Raw genomic sequence first — 18,784 nt, 5'->3', positions numbered from 1 at the left:
GAACGCTCTGCTTGTTTCAAAAGCCATAGCCATGGAATACTAGAGAGTGTGGTAAGATTGGCTAGTCACCAGGGTCGTGCTTGCCAAAGTGTCTCAGACATGTTTATTTTATTCCTTCATGATCTGCATGCTCACCTCTTAAAGTCTTTTCCCCCCAATTTTATTGAGGTATGATTGGCAAGTAAACATTAAATATATGTAAGATGTACAACATGATGTTTTGATATATGAATACATTGTACAATGATTCCTCCAATCAAGTTAACCTGTCACCTCACACACTTTAATGAGAACACCTAAGATCTACTCTTCTAGAAAATTCGAGTACACGATATATTATTATTAACTAGTCACCATGCTGTATATATTCATTTTACAATTCTGACACATAGTCCTCAGTTTCCCCCACCTCCTGCCCCTGGTAACCACTGTTATACTCTCTATTTCTAATGATCAACTTTTGTAGATTAAGTAAGATCATGGGGTATTTGTCTTATTTCCTTATTTCACTTAGCATAATGTTCTCCAGGTTCATCCATGTTGTCACAAATGGCAGAATTGCCTTCTTTTTTAAGCCTGAATAATATTTCCTGTAATGCATACACACATTCACATACGTTTTCTCTATCCTTGCACCTATTGACAGACACTAAGGTTGTTTCCATATCTTGACCATTGTGAATAATGCTGCAATGAATATGGAGTGCAAATATCTTTCAGACATGCTGCTTTTATTTATTTTAGGTGCATACTCAGCAGAGGGATTACTGAGTCATATGGTGGTTCTATTTTTAATTTTTTAGGAACCTCTATACTATTCTCTATAAGGCTTGTACTAATTTACATTTCCTCCAACAGTGTACAGGGATTCTCTTTTATCCACATCCTCACCAACACTTGTTATTTTTTGCCTTTTTGATAACAGCTATCCTAACAAATGTGAGGTAATATCTTGTCGTGGTTTTCATTTGCATTTCCCTGATGATTAGTGATGGCGAGCACCACTTCATGTACCTATTGGTCATTTGTATGTATTCTTTGGAAAAACATCTATTCAGATCCTTTCCTCATTTTTTAATTGAGTTATTTGGTTGATTGGTTGGTTTTGCTGTTGAGTTGTTTGAGTTCCTTACAGATCTTGAATATCAGCCCCCTATCAGATATACAGTTTCCCAATATTTTCTCCCATTCAGTAGTTTGCCTTTTCATTTTTTGATTGTTTTCTTTCCTGCACAAGAACTTTTCTGGTTTGATGTGGGGCCACTTATTTATCTTTGCTTTTGTTGCCTGTACTTTTGGTGTCAATATTCCTTGCCAAAACTAATGTCAAGGACCATTTCCCTTATGTTCTCTCAAGATTTTTATAGTTTCAGGTCTTATGTTTTAGTATTTAATCTATTTTGAGTTGATCATCTCTCTTTCCAAATATTACTTACTTAATGAGACCTTTCCTGGACCACTCTATGTGAAAGTGCAGCTCTTCCTCCAATACTTCCTCTGCCATTCCTTGCTGATCTGTTACTCTTAGGACTTACCACCTTCTAACAAACTAAATAGTTTATTTTGTTTACACTAAAGTTTGTGGCAAGAAATTTCATTTGTTTATTTACTCTGTATTCTCAGAACCTAGAGCAGTGTCTGAGAACTCAAATATACTCAGCAAATAGTTATTACATTAATTAATATTAGCAAAATTAAGAGAAGGAACACATACTTTGCTTTGCAATCTTTTAATGTCGCTAGTATATTATATCTTCTTAATATCCATAAAATATTCCCTATGCCTTGCCCCATTTTGATCCTCACCTCAGGTTCGCATAGTCAGCACTATTATTATTCTCACTTTGATAGAAGTCAGGCTTGGAGTGGTGACATAATTTTGCTAAATTCACAGAGATAAGAAGTGACATAGGTCTGGTGTGAACAGGCATCTGACTGCAATGAGCTGTGACTCTTGAGTGTTTTCTTCTTACTGATGTGGTTAGTGACTTAGAGGTGATCCACAGAAGAATTCTGGAAATCAAAGTCTTCAATGTTTTGATGCCCAAACCTTACTTGTTTTCCCCTTTCTTTTGAAGAACAATAAAATTAATCATTTTACTAGAAAGAAAGATCAGGAGCACATACAAAAGAAAATCTTCTTTGCTTTTCTTATTAAGCAATTTCACATCTTGGAAAACATCCAGGTGGAAGCATTGGGTAGCTTCAGGCTACTTGGTGGCTTGTGGGGATCCCTCCTACAGTACCCCAGCTGGCTTTGTTTCCCTCTCAGCACAATAATGTGGTGTGTAGTGAGCCAGGCTACCATGGGATGGGGCTCCACATGTCCAGGACTGTTGCTCCAGAGAACCAGAGATCCATTCAGGGACCTCAGGAAAATGTTTGTTAATAACGGCAGGGAAAGTTCATTGGCTCAGACAGATATGGGTTCTGATCTCAGCCTTGTTGCTTGCCATCATGGGACCTTTGTCAAGTTAATTAATGTTTCTTAGTCTTGGTTCCTTAAATGAAAAATAGGGTCAATTCTGGTGCCAGACTGCCTGACCTAGAATCCTGGCTCCTCTACTCACCAGTTGTGCAACTATAGGCCATACTGTTAATGCTTTGTGCCTTGCTGTCCTCATTCATACACAGGTATAATTTTAGTACTGTGATTATTATGACGATGTGAGAATTAAACTAGTTAATATGTGTAAAGTACTCGGAACAGTGAGTAGGCGTTACCACTATTATATTATCTGACTCCATTGTTTATTATTAGCACCAAATGAGATACATATGTTGTCTTATGTTTGGGCCTCCCCCCGAAGTAGACCCTGTGATAAAGATTTGGATGCAAGTGGTTTGTCTGGGAGAAGGTCTCAGGAAGCACTGGTAGGGGGCTGGAGAAGGAAGAGAGAAAAGAGGAGGCGCTCACAAAGTGTGCTAATGGTCAGGGTCCTACTGCGGACATTAGAGACTCTATTCTGCCAGGGACTTCTGGGAAATAGGGAAGCTGTGCCTGAGAGCTACCTCTCCCAAGGGGTGAGGAATGTACTCATTCACCTAGTCATTGCCATCCATCACTGACTGTGAGGTGCCTTAGAATATTCATTCCACCTCAGTTCTGAGTTCAGTTTGCAGACAGAGTTTGTGCCTGAGGCCAGAAAAGCTATGTGGGGAGTAGCTTCAGTGTGCACAGATGAGTGCTGAGGGGAGATGGGGGACTACAGTCCTGCTACAGGACAAGTGTCAGGTAGAGAACCTGGCTCACAATGGGTTTTCAGTAAATGTCTATAACGTTCAGTCTCCTCTTTCTCAAAATCTCCTGTGGCCAGATTCTATTCTTTAAGTCTACTCTGGCTATACTAGGTGAGTCCTCCAAAAGGGGTGAGACAGAGATTTGAGGACAAGTGGTTTATTTGGGAGATGACACCAGAAGGCAACAATCGGGAAGGGGGAAGTGAGGCAGGGAAGAATAGGCAGCCAGTAGAGGGTGTGTTATAGATCAGAGTTCTGCTGTGGGTGACTGAGGCTTAATCCCTCAGGGGGACCCTGGGATAGTGCAGGGCACACCTCAGAATCAATCATCTGTGCAAAGGAGCAAGGATGCTGTAGGATGTTTGTCCACCAAGTCCCTGTCAGTCACTGGATGATGGCTGCTTTGGAGCATTACCTCTCCAGTGTGAGGGAGAAACGTTGCTAATCTGTCTCCTTGCCATCATGTTTCAGGGTGTAGTTAACCCAGACTGAGAGCTGTTAAAGCCCTGGTCTACCCAGATTAGGAATTAGAAGTTAGTGAATTTTGCCCAGCTCCTAAGTACATATCCTCTTTTATCAGAAAGCAGTGTAATCAAGTTCTGGAAAAGCACAGTACATTTGGGCTATTACTGCTCCACCTTTGGCCTCCCCTTCCCTGTTAAGACACCACGGCACTAGTCCTGTCCTTCCTGATCTGCCAAAGGTGACATGTTTGCCTGACCCTGCCTAACTATGCAGACACCTATGTCATCCCGACAGAGCCTCCAGCAGACTCTCAGGATGAAAATCTTGTTCATCTCAGTAAAAACACCCTCTGCCATGTGTTGTTCACAAGCCACATCCACGGGGCAAGCACATTCCAGAGAACTGAAATTCTAGTTGCTAATGCTAAATGCATTTTCAGGAATGCTTTAAAGTTGAACCACACTGAATCAAACTCAGGGCTCACATTTCTGGTAAGCTCACCCCATCCTGTTTGGGTTATGTTAACTTTGTAGTAGTGTAAACACATGGAACCAAGGTGAAACAGAGACAGCTCTGCCAGCACCAGGCTGCTTTCTGGGTGGAGGTGCACTCCCTGGGAAAAGGTGAGTTGCCTGTGGGATCAGTCCAATGCCATCACCTTCTGGGAACTCGTTATCACAGAATAGCCCTAATGTAATTGGCTTGGGAAGAGGTATGTATGCCATCACCTTTGCGTGTACTCTTCCTTCTAAAAACACGTAAAATGTGTTTTAAATTAATTCCTATTCTCAGCTATTCTTTTGCTACCTCTGCTCCCTGTGCTTAAGCCACTCTAGTTTATAGATTATTCACAGAGTCATCAGCACATTCACACCACCAAATTTTGGCCTGTACCATTCTTCCAAATGGAATGCCTTGTCCCCAGGCAATGCTGCACATCCTGCCCATGGTCCCAACTCAATTGAGTTTCTTATCTTTGTACAACCACCTTTTTTCACTTCTGATGAAATCAGTTGATCTTTCATTCATGGTCTCAATTGCAGTCAGCACAAACTTATATAACAGTACTTTAATTATTACATTTGATATATGCACCTGCTTTTCCTAGGTGGGTCATGGACTACCTGAGTGCAAAGACTGTACCATTCTCATCTTTGTATGCCGCAGAACACAGCACACTCTAGGCACACAATAAATATGTGTTGAATTGAAGACAATTCACACAATGAAATTGAAAGAATATTATTTACCTTAAAAATAGCCAGATAGCACACAAGAAACTTCTGGGGCACCTCAGACCTATAAGAGGCATGGCAAGAACCACAGGGCATAGGTCATACATGACATTCTTAAAAGATTCAGATATCTTTTTGAAACGATAAATTTAGACAGATAGAAAAATACCAAGTAATTCTTTGCAGCATATGATTAGTGCCAAAAACAATATAAATAGTATTTATTTAAAAGCCAAGGATGCAAAGGAGAGAAAAAGAGAGGGCATTTACAGATGTGACCAAGGATAATCACTGTTATAAAGTGGAGCCTGAACTGAGCCATGATGAATGAGTGCGGACTTAGGTGGAGAAGAAGCTGAGAAGGAAGAGAAAACACATCCACTCACAAAACCTCTACTGTCACAGAGAAAAACCTACATTCCACAGTCTGTCATTCAGGGCCTTTCCTATCCAACTGTATAGCCTGTACCTACCTATTGCATGTGTCCGTTGAACCAGAACTTCTCAGCACTTAGTATGCACGGGCATGGTTTTATGCACTACAGATAAAATGTTGAGCCAGAACAGTTACTGAGCTTGTGTCTTGGTGGAATTGATAGGTGATAAACAACATGTAATCTATTGTGATGCTATAGAGAGTGACAAGGTGGTCTATTTTGAATAGGATTGTTAAGAAAGTTTTCTTTGAAGAAGAGATACTTGTGCTGAGACCTGAATGGTGAGAATAAGTTAGTCATCCAAAAAAAAGGGGAAGAACATCAGGTAGAGGAGCAGCAAGAGTCAAAGCCTGAAGATGGTAACAGACCTGTCTTCTTCAAGGGTCATGAGAAAACCATCATGATTGAGATAAGGGGTGTGGTTAATGCAGGTGTATTATAGCAAAGTCAAGACAGCGCAAAGCTCTGCAGGCCAGAGAAAGGGATTTAGATAGGAAAGCTTTCCAGTATTCCATGTGAGTGAAGGCCATGCCCTGGGTTAGAGCCACAATAGTGGTGATGAAGATGAATGAATGGATTCAGACTTCACTTAAAAGTAGAATGAACAAGACCTGTTGAACCCTCACCTTGAACCAGTTCATCAGTAACTCATGTTTCATTCCAGCTCCCTTCATCCTGCATACCACACTCCAGCCACAATAGACATAGTTGTCATTTTTTAAACTCTCCTTCTTCCACCCACATACAAACCACATCATGTTTCTAAAATAGAGATTATCATTCATAGCTGGCACTCAAGGCCATCCAATCCTCATGACCACTGAAATATTATTTTCTCCCCAAAGGCCTCCAAAATCCTCCATTAGAATTTATCTCCTTTCCTATACTCCCTTTGTACTTTATTTATAGCCATCATGACAATCTGCTTTAAGGTGAAAATATTAATACATAATTTTTGTCAGTCTTAGTAGTTGGGTTCAATTGAGTGTCTCCCTTGGTACTGCTTTGGATGCAGTAAGCATTCAATATGTGACATATATATTGAATTATAATAAATGAAATAAAAGCTAAAAAGTCTGGATTTTTAGCTTGGAGAACTTAATTCCAGCTTTCCTGGAATAATGATACCTTGATGGTGACAATGATATGATGATGACAATGGTAATCATAATCATCATGATGATTGATTGATTGGTTATAACTTATTCATTTAACACATATGCTGAACACTGTGCTAAGCTCTTTAAATGTCTCATCCTCACAACAAACCTGTGACACAAGGTTTTCCTTTTTCTCGATGAGGAAGCCGAGGTATAAAGAGGTTAAGTAAATTACCTAAATTCATACAGATAGTAGGGCAGGACACAGAGTTAAAGTCAGCGCCTTTACTCTCAGAAAACTTGCTCTGAGAAATATCATCATGATGGCTGTTTGAAATATCAGGTGTTGGGAGATAAGAATTGAGCCAGAAAACCAAGTAGGAGGCTCTTGCAAGAGTTCTGGCAAGAGATGGTAAGTTTGAATCAGTACAATTCCCACAGTGGAGAAGAGAAGATGAACTTTAGACACCTTTATGAGGTGGAATTGACAGTAGTGGATGACTAATTGGATGTAATGAGGGACAGAGAGGTAGTTGAAGACCATGTCAAGGTTTCTGTTTAAGGCAGTTGGCTATTTGTTGATGGCATCAACAGACTTTGTGGAGAAAGAAAGACTTTGCAGAAAGAAATAGTTGGACATATCATGATTTGATGTGTTGAGACTGAGATGCCTGGGAGGCACCAATTCTGCCATAACACTTGTAAAAACTTGAATGTGTTCCAATGATATGAATATATTAGGAGATAATTTGAGCATAACAAGAATTTTGCATTTGCTTTTGTGTGATTTCATCCACAAAAAATACTAGGTGAATGCAGAAAACTGCACACAGGTGAACCAAACTACACAGGAATACCAAAATTTGCACATGTGCTTACCTCAAGCATCTACCCACTATCCCAGTTTGCAGCATGTGTTATGAGCCACACCCATCCACATCTGGTTTCACAACTTTCCGACTGATTTCACATAGCCCTGTTTCTACCACTTCAGAATAACACAGAGTACAACGATTTCAAATCACATTTCTACAAGTAAACTTCAAGTCTTCTTTAAGGTAAAGTGCCATGTTTATTGTAGCATTTGTGCATTTATTAACCATTTAATATGTGTAAAATTGTGACATTGCTTTTCTTAGGTTTCTTTTTCTCTGTGTCATTGTCTTAAGCGTATTCGGCTGCTGTAACAAAATACCATAAATCTGGTGGCTGGCTTATAAACAGAAATGTATTTCTCATCGTTCTGGAGGCTGGTGAGTTCAAGCTCAAGGCATCAGCAGATTCAGAGTCAGGTGAGGATTCACTTCCTTATAGATAACCATCTTCTTATTTGTAACTCACATGGTGGAAGGGGCAAGAGCTCTCTCTGGGGTTTCTTTTATAATCCCACGTAAGAGCGCTCTAGCCTCATGATTTAATCACTTCCGAAAGGCTTCACCTCAGAATACCACCACCTTAGGGGCTAGGATTTCAAGATATAAATTTTGGGGAAGACATAAACATTCAGTCCACTACAGCTACTGGCAGACTGTTCTTCTAACTCTGATTTTCTACGAGTCCTATTGTTTTTGTTGCATGATTTTGCATAATGTTGGAATACATAAGTCACATTATAGCAGAAATGACTATGTTTGGTTGAAAATAGAAATATGGATCTCAGAAAAGGAACAAGATACGGATTTTGCAAGATTCAGCAGGTCAACAGTAGTCAAGGCCATGGGAATGGATAAGGGATCTCTGAGAGAATTATGGAAAAATAAAAAGACTGAGGACAAGACTGTGGGGAACACCAGCATTTACATGGACAAAGAGCCAGTAAAAGAAATTTAAAATGAACTACTGTGAGAGGAAAAGGAACCTTGAGACAATGCTGGGAAACCATAAGGGAAGGAGATTTCTAGAAGGAAAAATGGTTCTAAAAAGAAAAGGTCAAATGAAGTATGTTGGTCAAGGAGAGTGAGAATTAAGAAATAGCCACTGGACTTTGTCACTCAATCATTGGTTCCTCTTTTTAGCCACAACCACTAAAGAAGAGAACCTTTACCTAAAAGAGCATAGACATCAGAGCCCTTTAACATTAAATTCAGAGACACAGAGTAGATGAGAAGTGTTTTATTGAAAGCACAGGGTAAGCAGGATTGGAGGAAAGAGGTAAAAGGGTACAGTAAAACGTACCAGACTGAGGCTCAGGAGCTCTGCTTTACTCTTGCATCTGTCACTTAATAGTGGCATGATTGCAAGCATTTCCTCTAGGTACCATTCTCCAGAAATATTTCCTTTAATTATGACGTATCTTTATTAATGGTGTAATTTATGAATCTATCTGGAGCATTTATTGTATTTTTTCCATTTTTGTAAAGAGTTGTTTATTTATCATAAATGATGGGGTAACCACTTCTAGGGAAGCCAGGCCTTCTGGATCATAAGGCCAAAAATGAATCATCACCTACTTGGCAGCAATATAAGATAATTGTAGGCAAAGCGCTGCATTGAAAGCATGAAGAATTGATGGTTAAGGAAGTATACACAGAAAATAGGACCCTTGATCAGAGGTTGGCATACTGTGGCTCGCAGGCCAAATCTTGCCTGCTGCTTGTTTTTTTAAATAAAATATTGTTGAACACAGCTATATCAATTTATTCATATATTGTCAATAACTGCTTTTGAACTACAGTGGCAGAATTGAATGGCTGCAACACAGGCCCCATGCTTCACAAAGCCTGAGGTATTTACTATCTGGCCCTTTACAGAAAAAGTCTGCTGGTGTCTACCCTAGATCAAAATGAACATGAAAGATCTAAATGAGGCTGTCCAACCAAGGTTAGATGAGTGAACCAAGTTTACCAATCCAAAGTCATGAACTCTTCATTCCACAGCCAAGGTCAAGATCATAAATTCAATAGTTGTAAGTTTGCAGGAGGATCAAGAAATTCTGAGTTATTAGTACTGAATACCCAATAAACAAGCTAAACATGATAAAATATTTTTAAAATGCAATATTCAATGTTTCAAAAAGCATTAATATATTCATTATGGGAAAAAATAAAAACTTTATTGGAATTTCAAAAATTTATTTTATTTTTTATTGCTTTAATTTAAATTGCATATGGTAGGCGAGGGCAGAGACAAGCAACTTCAATTCTTCCATGCTTAGGGCCTCTAAGGTCTTAATTCAATGCAAAGTCTTAATTGTGTCTTGAGGATTGGATGTTACAGGCTGACCAACAAAATGCCATCAGCTATCATTGTAGCTACTTTTCTTGTTGTATTTCTATTCCCAAACCACCAACTGTCTTTTTAGATTTTGTCATAGCTCTTCCACTTTCCAACAGGCTACCTCAGTATAAATTCATACTCCACTGTATTAGTCTGTTTTCATGCTGCTGATAAAGACATACTGGAGGCTGGGCATTTCCTTTAAAAAAAAAATAAAGAGGTTTAATGGACTCACAGTTCCACGTGGCTGGGGAGGCCTCACAATCATGGTGAAGGTAAAAGGCATGTCTTACATGGCGGTAGACAAGAGAGAATTGAGAACGAAGCAAAAGGGATTACCCGTTATAAAACCATCAGATCTCATCATTCACTATGATGAAAAAAGTATGGGGGAAACTGCCCCCATGATTCAGTTATCTCCCACCAGATCATTCCAACACGTGTAAATTATGGGAGCTATAACTCAAGATGAGATTTGGGTGGGGACAAAGCCAACTCATATCATTCTGCCCCTGGCCCCTCCCAAATCTTATGTCCTCACATTTCAAAACCAATCATGCCTTCCCAACAGTCCCCCAAAGTCTTAAATCATTTCAGGATTAACTCAAAAGTCCACAGTCCAAAGCCTCATCTGAGACAAGGAAAGTCCCTTCTACCTATAAGCCTGTAAAATCAAAAGCAAGTTAGTTACTTCCTAGATACAATAGGGGTACAGACATTGGGTAAACACACCCATTCCAAATGGGAGAAATTGGCCAAAATGAAGAGACTAAAGGCCTCATGCAAGTCCAAAATCCAGCAGGACAGTCAAATCTTAAAGCTCCAAAAGGATCTCCTTTGATGCCATATCTCACATCCAGGTCACACTGATGGAAGAGGTGGGTTCCCATGGTCTTGGGCAGCTCTGCCTCTATGGCTTTGCAGGGTACACCCTCCCTCCCGGCTGCTTTCACTGGCTGGCATTGAATGTCTTTGGCTTTTCCAGATGCACAGTGCAAGCTGTCAATGGATCTACCATTCTGGGGTCTGGAAAATGGTGGCCCTCTTCTCACAGCTCCACTAGGCAGTGCCCCAGTGGGGACTTTGCTCTGTGTGGGGGCTTCAACCCCACATTTCCTTTCTGCACTGCCCTAGTAGAGGCTCTCTATGAGGGCCTTGCACCTGCAACAAATTTCTGCCTGGACATCCAGGCATTTCCATACGTCATCTGAAATCTAGGCAGAGGTTTCCAAACCTCAATTCTTGACTTCTATGCACTGGCAGGCTCAATACCACATGGAAGCTGCCAAGGCTTGGGGCTTGCACCCTCTAAAGCCATGACCAGAGCTATACATTTGGCCCCTTTTAGCCATAGCTAGAACAACTGGGACACAGAGCACCAAGTCCCTAGGCTGCACACAGCAGAGGGGCTCTGGACCTAGCTCATGGAACCATTTTTTCCTCCTAGGCCTCCAGGCCTGTGATAAGAGGGGTTGGCATAAATGTCTCTGACATGCCCTGGAGACATTTTCCCCACTGTTTTGGCAATTAACATTTGGCTCCTCATTACTTATGCAAATTTCTGCAGCCAGCTTGAATTTCTTCTCAGAAAATGAGATTTTCTTTTCTATGGCATCATCAGGCTGCAAATTTTCTGAACTTTTATGTGTTTCCTTTTTAAAACTGAATGCCTATAACAGCACCTAAGTCACCTCTTGAATGCCTTGCTGCTTAGAAATTTCTTCCACCAAATACCCTAAATCATCTCCGTCAAGTTCAAAGTTCCGCAAATCTCTAGGGCAGGGGCACAATACCACCAGTCTCTTTGCTAAAACATAGCAAGAGTTCACCTTTACTTCAGTTCCCAACAAGTTCCTCATCTCCATCTGAGACCACCCCAGCCTGGATTTCATTGTCTATATCATTATCAGCATTCTTGTCAAAGCCATTCAATAAGTCTCAAGGAAGTTCCAAACTCTTCCACATCTTCCTGTCTTCTTCTGAGCCATCCAAACTGTTCCAAGCTCTCCCTGTTACCCAGTTCCAAAGTCACTTCCATATTTTTGGGTATCTTTTCAGCAGCACCCTACTCCACTGGTACCAATTTACAGTATTAGTCTGTTTTCACACTGCTAATAAAGACATACTTGAGACTGGGAAGAAAAATGAGTTTAATGGACTTAGAGTTCCACGTGGCTGAGGAGGCCTCATAATCATGGCAGGTGAAAGGCACATCTTTCATGGCAGCAGACAAGAGAATTGAGAGCCAAGCAAAACGTGTTTCCCCTTATAAAACCATCAGATCTCGAGACATTCACTGCAATAAGAACAGTATGGGAGAAACCACCCCCATGATTCAGTTGTCTCCCATCGGGTCCCTCCCACAACACATGAGAATTATGAGAGCTACAATTCAAGATGATATTTGGGTGGGGACACAGCCAAACCTTATCATTCATCATTTTCTGTTACTTTGGATGAAAAACTTAACCTCTTTCTGCCTTCTGTTTTTCATCTATAAATTGGGGATAGTTGTATTTACTCAGGAGATAATCAATATAAAGTGCTTAGAACAGAATATGACACTTATTCAAGCATTCAGAAAATGTTAGTTGTTATAAATGCCTATTTAAATTCCCAATATACTTTCTTCAAAAACAGCTAATAAAAACTGAAAAGGGACCATTGGGATAAATTAGTTTTTTTCTCTATCAATGTTGGATCTTTGAGGTAAAACCATGTATCATGTTCTAATTTGTATAAAATGGTCTTTTATTTCCACTATTCTATTCATAAGAATGCAAACCACTTTTGAAAATATTTCAGTCCAGAAGGAAAGGAAGAGAAGAAACACTGACTAATACTTCAAGTGGTATGCTATATAATATTATCTACTTACATCATTAGAATAAGCCTGTAGAGTAGGTATTATTCCCATTTCACAAGAAAACCAAGGCTTAGAATTACTTTTTAGCTTGCCCAAAACACATAGTGGATAGCCCTGCCATGACTCCCAAGATTGTCCTGGTTTCCTTTGGCTTTATCAGTGGTACTCAACTAGGAATTATTTTACCTTCCAGAGGACATTTGGCACTATGAGGTTGAAGAGGTGGAGCAGGCATTCCATTGACATCTAGTAGGTAGAGGCCAGGGTGCTGCTAAATACCTGTATTAGTCTGTTCTCACGCTGCTAATAAAGACGTACCTGAGACTGGGTAATTTATAAAGGAAAGAAGTTTAATGGACTCACAGTTTTACATGGCTGGGGAGGCCTCACAATCATGGCAGAAGGCAAAGGAGAAGTGAAGCAAGGGCACATCTTACACGGCAGCAGGCAAGAGAGCATGTGCAGGGGAACTCCCCTTTATAAAACCATCAGGTCTCATAAGACTTATTCACTATCAGGAGAACAGCACAGAAAAACCCACCCCTTTGATTCAGTTACCTCCCACTGGGTCCCTCCCACAACACAGGGGGATTATTACAATTCAAGGTGAGACACAGCCAAACTGTATCAGTACCCTACAATGCACAGGACAGCTCCAAATTATCTGGCCCAAAATGTGCATAGTGCTGAGGCTGGGAAACCTTCGCATTAGAGAATTATTTTAAAAAGAAAATTAGTGAAAAAAAAAAACATGCAAATAAGATTTCTAAAGGACTTGCTGAAAGGGTTTCAGTTGGTCATTATTCAAAGTTATTGGTAAATAGACTCTTTTTTAACTTTTAAATTTGATGTTTAACATCTTTTCTTAGTTTTGTCCACTTTCTCTGAGACTTGTTAGTACGACTCTTTGTAAAAGGCTTGGAGCATTTCAAGGAGAGAAGATGTTATTTGGCTTTACAAATACCATGTGGACATTGCCCTATATTAGCAGAATTCCCTGAGAAAACACTCAGGATGCCAAACATGATTCCCAAGGCCACTGTGAATAATGCTGTGCCAAGCAGTGATACTTAGAGAGAGTACTTTGGGTTTTTTTTTTTTTTCTAACTAATTGTATTTGTGATTCATGTCTCTTTGAGACACTGGCAGACAGGCAAATGCTGTTGGTCCCTCATCCAAGTGCCCTTCAAAGTATAGGGGCACTTCTTCCCCCACAGCTGTCATGATTGTTGGTTGCTAAGGTCTCATAGCTGCCTCCTTCTTAGAGAATTGTCCTCCATGGAATGGGAGCTCTTCACCAGGGAGGTGACACCCCATCCTATGGAGCAGCCAATGGCCAAGGATTGCCAAAGGGTATGAAAGGCTGGTTTCCTTGCTTTTAGGAGGACCAATTCTGCAGTATACTTCATATTCCAGAGCTCTGCATAAGATCAGACTAAGCTAGATTCCTGGTAATATTACATCCTAGTTTAGATTCTTCTTCTGGCTCTATTCTGCTTTCTATACTCCTCTTCTCTGGACAGTAGCTCCTAATAAAACACTTTCACCAAAATACTTACTGCAAGCTCTCATATGATGGAAGCTGACCCAAAACACATGGGGTCCATATATCCAAATGATGAGTATTACAGGTGCTTCTTTCTCCATAACATTCTCCTTGCTCTGCGACACCTCTGTGGTTCTTTAGCCAGGGGGTTAAATGTGATGTATGGGGACAATCAGAGCTCAGAAAAGTTTGATTAGAGGTGACAGCATATTCTGCTTGCTAATCAGAGGACTTCTGGGAGCCTGTCTCTCCAAACTCAAACTTTTCTCTGAGAGAAGTTTGTCTCCTTGGCCTGAAACCAGACCCCAAGGCAATTGCAGTTTTGTCAGACTCCCAGCTCCCATCGAAGTTAATGAAGAGGAATTTTCCTTACTTCACCATTCCTACTGAGTTTACACATTTAATATTGTCAGCACAAAATAGTCCATAAAATTTGGTATCCCTTAATAAGAGTATTAATTATATCTTATTTGAATAGATCGAATTGAATGTTTCGCCTTTTGTCCATGATACCTGAAGTATTAGAAAAATATTCTGACCTATTTGTAATACTCAGTCCACAAAGATATGATCACCAAATAATTAACAGAACAATTAGGACTACTTCTAAAGTATAATTTTGCAAGCAATACTTGATGAATGTGGGATTTTCTTTTTTTGGTAATGTTAGGTTTTTAAAATGTACCACCATCAGGTTAAGAGGACATTTGTGATTTTTCTCTCTACTCTGACCACACACACATTTCTAGTGGGATGTTTTTGTTGTCTAAGTGAAAGTATGCATTCATTTGTTCACTCCTTGCACATTATTCTAATAACTTTTCTGTCCAGGCACTGTTTTAGGCACTGAAGAGACAAAGATGAGTAAACAAAGCCCCTGCCCTCTTGGAGCTCACTTTCTCATAGGAAAACAGATAATAAACAGAATACACTAACAAAATAATATTAGCTGTTGATAAGTGAAGTGAAGGAACATTCAGCAGACTAACCTCTCACTTTAATGAAGGGGATAATAATTTAGTTAAGATTGTGACTTAATGTTTCTCTAATGAGATGACAATTTAAGTGAGATATCTGAATGAAGAGAGGGAGTAAGATATTTGGATAATTGGGGAAGAGTTTTTTAGGCAGGGATCAATTAGTGCCAAGTCCTTGACATTAAAACATAATTTGCAGGCCCAAGGATCATGGGGAACCGTCAGTGGCTGGAGCATAGAGAGCAAGATGGAGAGTGGGGTAGGTGATGAACAACTGCATCCTACCAGAGGTGCTAAAAAGCTTGGACAAGTCAGTTCTTCATAACCTCTCCCATTGCAGGAAAATTAACTTTCTTTGGCCCCAGGTACTAAGTGCCAGTAGCACTGAGCTTATCATTACAGCCAAAAATATGCCCCACACATTTCCAACAGCGCACTGGGATATAGTGTTAGTGTGAGTGGAGGACTAAGCTTTATAAAAAGGAAGTGACATGATCATATTTTCATTGTTAAAGTTATTGTGGCTGCTGAGTTGAAAACTGGCTGAATGGGTACAGAGCTGAAGAAGACATTCCACTTAGGATGCTAATGCATTGGTCCATGCTAAAGATAATGATGACCAGAACTAGGAGTCATCACTGAAGGTAGTAAGAAGCAGCTGATTTGGGGATCTAGTTTGAAGGTAGAGATGACAAGATATGCTGACATTGGAAGTCAAGTGTGAGTGAAAGAAAAGATCATAGAAAACTCTAAGGCTTGCTGTTTTTTTACTCTTCTAGATTTTGCTTATAAACAAGTGTTAGAAATAATTTAGATAGCTATTTTATCCTCTTTTTGTCATCTTTGCATTTATTTGCACGTTTGTGTGTGTGTGTGTATGTGTGTGCACATGCATGCACATGAAAGTGACTCTATCGCTGGGTTTCTCAGCCTTGGCACCACTTTGTTGGACAGCTATTTTGTGTGTTTTAGGATGTTTAGCAGCATCCCTGACCTCTACCTGCTAGATACAATTAGTGCCTTCCTGCTTGTTGTGACAATGAAAAATATCTGCAGACATTGCCCAGTGTTCCCCGGGGGACAAAATTGCCACTAGTTGAGAATCACTGCTCTAAGCATAAGTGACAATGAGTCTGTGGCCCTGGTTCTGCCTCTAATTGTGTGTGCTTGGGCAAGCCACTGCACCTCTTGGGGCTCTCTTGCTTCCTGTGTGTTTATCATAAATATGAGTAAGATGTCTGTTACCCAAGTTGGAAACTCTATAAATTGGTTAACCAAGTTCTTTCTGAGGAATTAACTTTCAGTGAATTTCAAATGAATAGTGCCTCGAAACTATCTTATTAATATAAACATAAAATTAGTTCCTTCTGTGAGAAAAAAAAAATGCCCTTACCAATTAGAGAATTGATTTTGTCAATTTAAACCATAATCTAAACAGATATAATTTGCTATTGGGCATTCTCAGATCCTTAAATATCTTCTGTAATTTGCCTGTTTTCAAAGGACAATTGAGGACTTATAGCCATAGCTGTCCGTGTGTGTGTGTGTGTGTGTGTGTGTTTTGTGAGCTTTATCAGGCAATTTGGTGCAATACAGTTTAGCTTTTGGTTGAAAATATTGAATTATTATAGGCACTGTTGAGAATTATTTTGCTACATCACATTTGTTTCTTTGCCCAATTAGAGCTGTCCATAAACAGATAAAATTGTCAAAACAGACAGAAAGATTTAGTAACAATCTCTTCTAAATTATTTTACAAAACTCCTAAGAAGTTTTTGAAACTACTTCCTCTAAGTAATTGTATGATTTTTCTCATCCACTCCCAACTTTGAAGTTGAAGGGTGTTCATCATCTAAAGAAGTACTTATATAAATATACTGAGGCTGATATAGGTCCCTCTATAACCTCTCATCAGTATGGAGCTGGAACCGTAGCTTAGAACTCTTCTTCTTTAGTTCTTGAGCTTTGATCACCATAACTACAATGTCTATTGCTTTGCCAGATGTTGAGGAAGCAGGCAAGCACACAGATTTATTGGATGGGCTATAAAGGTATATTTACAAATAATGGATAGAGCATAACATCAAATGACATAGCTACATATGTGTGTATGTGATGTAAGATGGCTAAGAGCTATTCTCTCCCTCCCTCCATCTCTCTCTCTCTGTCTCTCTATGTGTCTCTGTCTCTCTGTTTATCTGTGTGTTTTCTTTATTTGGATGACCTATATGCAGGGTTTCTTCTTTATGAAATCTATAGATTTTTTTTATGAAATGACAAAGATAAATCAATTTTCTATATTTAGCCTTTCATTCTAAGCTTCTCTAAGTTTGACCACTTCCAGAGCCATTTAAGGGAAGCAGAGTCATCTGGATGGAATGTGTCTACCCCTTTTAGGCTTTTCCTGAATTCTAGGAAGCCAGAGATTTCTTTCCTGACCTTATTCAGTGGTCAGTTCTTGATGCTAAATGGTGGATTGATTTGTGGCATTGATTACTTTAAATTAAGAATCTATGTGTTTAGAGTGGTACCAATAGGGCTGGATTTGGTGATTTTGACAGGGATAACCTTGAGATGGTGTTCATTATTCCAGTAACAATGAGGCAATAAAGCTTGAAAAATAAAGCTTGGAAAATGGCAGTGATGTGGCCCACCACAAAGAAGATCCAAGATTATGGAGCATCTTGACTCTGAAGAGCTCTGTGGAACAGGGCTCTATCTGGTAATGTGTTTGCATGAGAAAATGGAATACATTCACAGCCTAAGGCAGATCATCAGCATACCTTCGAATCCATTGTACCTAATTATTGGAAGTTCTAAAATTCTCATTGGCCAGAGGAATTTCAAAGAAATGATTACTCTTTATTCTTTCATTCAACAAGTATTTCAATGACTAATTTTCACAGAGCTTAATGCTAGGTAGCAAGGGAAATGCAAAAGTGAATAGGATATACAGCCTACCCTTAAAGAATGTGTAAATTGCATGGGTCAGATGATCATAGATAGTTTTAACCACTCTACATACACATGACAAAATAAAATGTGTTTTATGATAGAGGAGGTGGTCAAATATTGTAGAATAACAAAAAATGCAATTAATTCTAGTTACAAAAGGAATTGTGTGTATAGTGCATATGTTAATTAGGATGCCTCCAACTCCAAACAACTAAATACCCAATTAAAAGTGGCTTAAACTTATTCTGGGAATCTTGTTAAAATGCATGTTATAATTTAGTATTTCTGGAATACTGCCCAGGCTTCTGCAGTTTTAACAAGTTCCAGGTGATATTGATACATTTGGTCCACTGACCTCACTCTTTGAGTAGTAAGAACTTGTAAAATGAGATTTTGTATTATCTTATGTAACCAAAGTTTGTATGTAGGTGTTGACCTCAGTAAGGACACCGGCTCTTTCCATTGTTCCACTCCCCCATACTGGCTTTTCCCTTAAGGTCTCAAGATGGCTGCACTGATTCTAACCAGCACATATAGACATGGCAAAGCTCATGATTAGTAGGAGAAGAAGGATATTGTTTCTCTTGTAATCTTTTTATAAGGAGAAAAGTCTTTGCTACAAATATCCCAGCAAGCTTCTTCTTAGGTTCCTTTGACTGGAATCATGTCTGTTTCCCATTCTTTACTGCAAGGGCATCTTAGAAAGTAGATTTTCAGCCTCTGTAATGAGAAATGGGCTCTACTGGA

General features: G+C 39.5%; 1 protein-coding gene across 3 annotated transcripts in view; it reads left to right on the top strand.

Moving 5' to 3' along the window:
- The window catches only part of LRRC3B (leucine rich repeat containing 3B), a 168,222-nt gene that overhangs the window by 49,648 nt on the left and 99,790 nt on the right, over positions 1-18,784 (top strand). The window contains exon 1 of one of the 3 annotated variants that reach the window (XM_055285445.2): positions 17,719-17,804. The exons of the other annotated variants lie outside the window; for them this stretch is intronic. The gene's annotated coding sequence lies outside the window, so the exon portion shown is untranslated. Of the gene's footprint in view, positions 1-17,718; positions 17,805-18,784 lie in introns of those variants that run through there. 3 annotated transcript variants of the gene reach the window in all.

The sequence above is a fragment of the Symphalangus syndactylus genome, chromosome 1 (genome assembly GCF_028878055.3).
Source record: "Symphalangus syndactylus isolate Jambi chromosome 1, NHGRI_mSymSyn1-v2.1_pri, whole genome shotgun sequence".
Taxonomy (NCBI): Eukaryota; Metazoa; Chordata; class Mammalia; order Primates; family Hylobatidae; genus Symphalangus; species Symphalangus syndactylus.
Note: the sequence above shows the minus strand (reverse complement) of the source record. Positions and strands in the feature narration are given on the sequence as shown.